We start from the raw sequence: 6,817 nt of genomic DNA on the forward strand, positions 1-6,817 counted from the left end.
CACCCCCCCATACACATACACGCACATACACATGCACACTCATTTTGAACTGATCAGTTATTTTAACGGGTCAAATTCTTTTACATGCGACTCTTTCACCCCTATCAGATTCTTGTACACAATCCTGAAGGGACACATAAGCTATCTTTTTAGCCAACACACTAATGATTTCTGAGGATAGTGGTCTCACACCTCAGCTCAATGAAATGTGATTCTTGAGTCTTCTAAGGGAAGTCTGGACCTTTCTCCAAATGTCGAAGGTAAAATTTTTAAGTTGTCCGGCTTGTAAAGAGAGTGACCTCTTCCTGCTCTAATCCTAGAAACTCAAGTAGGCTCTGTGGTCTTTTTATAGCCTTGCTATCTAGGAAATTCACAGTCCTGTCATATTAAATTAGCAAGGAACTAGAAAACAGATTGTTGGAGTGCTATGACTTGAATGTGTACCCTTTAAGCTTATCTTGGAAACTTAATGTCTGGTGTGACAATGTTTGCAGGCAAAGTCTAATGGAAAGTGTTTTAGATCGTGAGAGCTTCACCTTCATGAATGCATTAATATTAATCATAAAGTTCCTCGAGACTTCAATTGTTTAGTCTCTCTCACTCGCTTATTGTCATTACACCATAAATCAATGCATGAAGAAAAGCCCTTGTCAGGTGCTGCCTCCTTGATCTTGGACTTAATTTCCAGAACTATGATCTGATTAACTTAATTTGATTATAAATTACTCTGTTTTGGAAATTCTACTTGTCTTAGTTAGGGTTTCTATTGCTGCAAAGAGACACCATGACCATGGCAATTCTTATAAAGGAAAACATTTGATTTGGTGATTTACAGGTTCAGGGGTTTGGTCCATTATCATCATAAAGGGAAGGATAACAACACACAGGCAAACACTGTGCTGGAGAGTTAGCTGAGTGTTCTATATTTAGATCAGCAGGCAAATGGAAGAAAGTGAGTCGTTGGGCTTGGCTTGAGGTTTAGAAACCTCAAAGTCCACCCCTGTGACACACCTCTTCCAACAAGCCCTCACAAAGCTAACAGAAGGAGGAAAACAAGCCAGGATTGAATTTCAATAGTTCAGGTGACACTTGCTAGTAGATAGGGCCAGAGTGTTGTTAATTGGAGCTAAAATGGAAACAGATTAGAGTATGTTGCTAAAGAAATAGAGACAGGACTTAATGGAAGATTTCCTAGATTGGAAGGTGTAGTGGTTTGAATGAAGTGTCCCCCACAGTCTCACGCATTGGAATCATTGGTCCCTAGTTGATGGTACTGTTTGAGAAGGCTTAAGGGATATGGCCTCACTGAAGAAAGTATAACACTGGGGCAAGCTTTGAGAGTGTAAGGACTAACTCCATTTCTAGTCTTTCTACTGGGCTTACAGTTTGAAAATGTGAGCCCTTAGCTTTCTGATCCAGTTTCCATCTCTCCACTCTGCCATCATGGACTTATATCCCTTTGGAACTACAAGTTTAAATATACCCTTCCTTTTATAAGTTCCCTTGATCATAGTGTCTTATCATAGTAACAGGAAAACAACAGAGGAGGAATATTATTTTTCTCATTGCTGTGACTAAATAACCAATAAAAGCAACTTAAGTGTGGGAAGCCTATTTGGGCCCAAATATTGAAGGGACAGTCCATCATCACAGAGATTTCATCCAGCACAGCAAAAGCTTGAGGCAGCTGATCACACTGCATCCGCAGTTAGGAAGCAGAATGAAATGAGTGTTGGTGCTCAGCTTGTTTTCTTCCTTTTATTCAGTTCAGTACACCAGGACATGAGATGGTGCTGCCCACATTTAAAGTGGAGCTTCCTTGCTATTCTAATTTCATTTCTGTTGTTCTGGTAAAATATACCAGCAAAAGCAACTTAGAGTTTATTTAGTTTACAATTCCAGATTACATCCTATTATTGTAAGGAAATTAAGGCAGAAACTTAAAGCATCACATTCAGAGTCAAGAGCCGAGAGAGAATAATGCATGGATTCTTGGTTGTTTGCTCTCAGGTATATATACTGTTCAGAACCCCTGCTTAGGAAATGGTGCTGTTCACAAAGCGCTGGGTCTTCCTACATCTGTTACAATCAAGACACCTCCACCCAAAAAAAAGATAAGCCTACAGGCCAACCTGGTTTTCATAACTACTCATTAAGACTCTCATCCCAGTTGAATCTAGGCTGTGTGACACCATTAAAACTAACCAGCATACTCACAAACATGCCCAGAGTTTGTCTCATAGGTGATTCTAGATTCAGTCAAGTTGGCAATCATTATTAACCACATCACAGGATGGGAAAATGTAATTAGGGATAATGTCTGGACATTTGCCTCAGCGACCAGGTGACTGTAGATACTGTTTTCTTGACTAAAGAAACCTTTGCTAGAAGAAGTTTAAAGCAAAATTCTGATAATTTTCTTTTAGGTATATTAAGTTTGAAAATCCCTTAAATAATCAAATAGCAATCTCATATTACAAATTTGAGCTGCCAGGCTGGTGAAAAGTCTGTATGGGAATCACAAATTTACAAGTCATCAGCATGTAGACAGGAGATGAAACTTTGGGCATGAGTGATATCCCTAGAGAGTAAGTGCAGATAAAGGCATTCAGGACAGAGCCCTCCTGTCTCTAGCAATCCCACAGAGTGGTAGTTATTTTTAGAGACATTTCTTTTTTAAGGATGATTTTGTGATTTCACAATAAAAAGAGAAACTTGAGGAACTCTGGGGCGGGGGTAGATGCAAGGGGAGAACAAGCTTGAACAGAGACAGAATGAAAAAGTCTGGCTGTTCTTTTGGCTAGCATTCCAACCTTTAATTTAATTTAATTTAATTTAAAACAAGTCTTGGAAATTATCCAGCACTAGGTACTGTGAAAATGATCACCAAGAATGAATTCACACATGCAAAATCCTAATAAGATAGAGGTGGGAATCATTGTAAGAAAGGTCCTCCTATTTGCCTGATAAGACAAATTATCACTGCCAAACCCCAATAGTGTAGCCACTGGCAAGATGCCCAGGCTCAAGTAAATAATCCTCCCCCGCATAAATGCAGTGGGGGCATGAAAGCAAGAGGAGCATTTTGGGAAGAACCTGAAGTTTAGTTGGAGAGGAATAAGAGGATAACAGAAGATGATTTATTGTTTTACTGATTTTTATTGAGCTTTTAATTTTTCTCTGCTCCTTTCGCTGCCTCTTCACACCCCTGTCCCAAGGTCCGCATGCTCCCAATTTACTCAGGAGATCTTTTGCCTTTTTCTATTTCCCATGTAGATTAGATCTATGTAAGTCTCTCTTAGTGTTCTCATGTTGTCTAAATTCTCTAAGATTGTGGTTTGTAGGCTGGTTTTCTTTGTTTTATGTTTAAAAACCACCTATGAGTGAGTACATATGATAATTGTCTTTCTGTGTCTGGATTACCTCACTCAAAATAATGTTTTCTAGTACCATCCATTTTTCTGCAAAATTCAAGATGTCGTTATTTTTTTCTGCTGTGTAGTACTCCATAGTGTAAATGTACCATATTTTCCTTATCCATTCTCTTAATGTCTGCATAATGCTTGACCACGACCTTCTGGCTTTCATTGTGTCCAATGAGAAGTCAGGTGTAATTCTGATAGGTCTACCTTTATATGTTACTTGGCCTTTTTCCTTTGCAGCTCGTAATATTCTTTCTTTACTCTGTATGCTTAGTGTTTTGATTATTATGTGGCAAGAGGACTATTTTTGGATCCAGTCTATTTAGTGTTCTATTAGCGTCTTGTATCTTCATAGACAAATCTTTCTTTAGGTTGGGAAAGTTTTCTTCTTTGAGTTTGTTAAATAAATTTTCTGTGCCTTTGAGTTGAACTTCTCCTTCTTCTATACCTATTATTCTAAGATTTGGCCTTTTCATGGTGTCCCATATTTCCTTAATATTTTGGGTTAAGCTTTTGTTAGATTTAATGTTTTCTTTAACTGATGAGTCTATTTCCTCTATTGTATCTTCAGCATTTGAGAGTCTCTCTTCCATCTCTTGTTTTCTGCCGTTCATGCTTGCATTTGTGATTCCTTATCTTTTTCTCATGATTTCTGTATCTATGATTCCCTCAGTTTATGTTTTCTTTATTGTTTCTATTTCCCTTTTCAAGTCCTGAATAGTTTCTTTTATATGTTTGATTTCTTTTTCTTGATTTTCTTTAAGTGATTTCCTGATGTCTTCCAATTTTTTTGTTTCTCTTTTCCTCAATTTCTTTAAGGGAATTTTTCATTTCATCTTTAAGGATTTCAAACCTCCTCTTGAAGTTATTTTTTAGGTCATTTTCTTCTGGTTCATCCAGATTTGGTTGTTCAGGTCTTGCTGTTGTATGGTCTTTAGGTTTTTCTGGTGTTGTGTTGCTCTTTGTGGTGTAGTGTGTGATCTTACCTTTTTTACTCATCTTTTCCTCTAATAGTTGTGGTGGGGCTGTCTGAGATTCTGTTGAATAATCTTCTAGGTGCCAGTGAATCCAAAGCTCAGATGGTTGTTCCTCATGGTACAGGTAGTGTCACAGTTCTAGTTACCTCGTTGGTTACACTGTGTTCCTGGAGATAGCTCTGCGCTCCTGTGTTTTGCTCCACTCCCTTGGAGTTTGCTGTTTCAGGCCTACTTTGGCCTCGGTTGCTGGCTTTGATCTGTTTCTGTAAATCCTGGTCTGGATCCCCTCCTGCAGAAGTCCCTAGCTTGTAGTTGGACCTGTTCTGGTGGAGATCACTGACTCTGGATATGGTCACTGGCTCAATCCTGATCCGCCAGTGTTCTGGGACTGGGTTGGCTCCCAGGATTGGATTTGTTCCTGGCTTCTGCTCCCAGTAAAGCTTGTTTCCTCAGGCTCTCTCAGTCCTAGGTGGGTAGTTCAGTCCCACTCCTGTGGAATTTGTTGCTCAAGGTGGAGTTCCTTGCCTCAGGGCAACTTTGGCCTAGGTTACTGGCTTTGACCTGTGTCTATAAATCCTGGTCTGGATTCCCTCCTACAGAAGTCCCTTGGTTGGAATTGGACATGGAAAGGTTTCTACTGCCTTGGAGGTCCCAGACTCAGGTGCACCCCAACCCACAGAGGACCTGCTTACACCCTCAGAGGTCCCAGACTCACGCACAGACCCACAGAAGTTCCAGGTTCCTGCCTATTCCCTTTGATGTCCCAGACCAATGCCAGGACCCACAGAGGGCCTGGCTCAGGCCTCCTCTCTCTGAGGTCCCAGACTCAAACCTGGCCCCGCCAAGATCTCTGGTTCCTGCCGATTCCCTCGGAGTAGACAGAACTGAATGCTAGGAGGAAGAAGGGCAGAGTCGAGACACCATGAGTCTTCTGCCTGAGATGGACACAAGTTAGAATCTTTCCCGGTAAGCCATGACCTCGTGGTGAACACAGATTATTAAAAATGGGTTAAATCAAGATGTGAGAATTAGCCAATAAGAGGCTAGAGATAATGGGCTAGGCAGTGTTTAAATGAATATAGTTTCTGTGTGATTATTTTGGGTGTGAGCTAGCCGGCCGGGATGAACAAAGGGCCCTGCTCTCCTGTTACAGATTTGCTTAATTTGGTCTTTTCAGACTGAATCACCCTGATAGGAATTAGAAGCAAGGCAGCACCCCCTTTTTAGGCAGTTAGTCAGAGTTGTAGGTTCAAGAAAAACAAAATGCCTAATGTCCTGGTGGAACTGACAAATAGCTCTAGGAATGTTACAGTATCACATCTAAACAGTGGGTCAAAATCCAAAGAGTCCTGACTCATCCAGATGTGGGCTAGCCACCAGCCTTTATTCTTCCTTCCTGGTTGGTTCTTCCTTTCACTTGGAACTTTTGGGTAGGCTTTTTCCCTGCTGGAAGACTTCTTGGAGCCTGAATTTTCACCTCACCCATCAACCAGTCAGAATTCCCCACATATGTTCAAATTAACCAACCTGCTTCATCCCAAATAGATGTCCAGCTGACATCAGTGCAGTATAAAAAAGAACTTCAAATCCAGACTGCTACTTGACAACTTATTTTCTTAATTCTTAAAACTTTTTATTGAATTTATGCATGTGTTTGTAAGTGTGTGTTTTTGAGGGGGACACACATACATTGTGGCAGTCAAAGGACAATTTGTGGGAGTCAATTCTTTCCTTCCGTCATGTGGATCCCAAGGATTGAACTCAGGCTAGACAATAAGGCACCTTTATCTCCTGAGCCATCTTAATGGCCGCATAGACAACTCATTTTTTTTTTGTTTTTTTGTTTTATTTATTTATTTATTAAAGATTTCTGCCTCCTCCCAGCCACGGCCTCCCATTTCCCTCCCCCTCCCCTGATCAAGTCCCCCTCCCTCATCAGCTCGAAGAGCAATCAGGGTTCCCTGACCTGTGGGAAGTCCAAGGACCACCCACTTCCATCCAGGTCTAGTAAGGTGAGCATCCAAATAGCCTAGGCTCCCCCAAAGCCAGCACGTGCAGTAGGATCAAAAACCCATTGCCATTGTTCTTGAGTTCTCAGCAGTCCTCATTGTCCGCTATGTCCAGCAAGTCCTGTTTTATCCCATGCTTTTTCAGACCCAGGCCAGCTGGCCTTAGTGGGTTCCCGATAGAACATCCCCATTGTCTCAGTGTGTGGGTGTACCCCTCGTGGTCCTGAGTTCCTTGCTCGTACTCTCTCTCCTTCTGCTCCTGATTTGGACCTTGAGATTTCTGTCCGGTTCTCCAATGTGGGTCTCTGTCTCTGTCTCCTTGCATCGCCTGATGAAGGTTAATATTCAGGAGGATGCCTATATGTTTGTCTTTAGATTCACCTTCTTATTTAGCTTCTCTAGGATCGCG

The sequence above is a fragment of the Microtus oregoni genome, unplaced genomic scaffold (genome assembly GCF_018167655.1).
Source record: "Microtus oregoni isolate MIOR12 unplaced genomic scaffold, Mior012 000061F_ref0000440, whole genome shotgun sequence".
NCBI lineage: Eukaryota > Metazoa > Chordata > Mammalia > Rodentia > Cricetidae > Microtus > Microtus oregoni.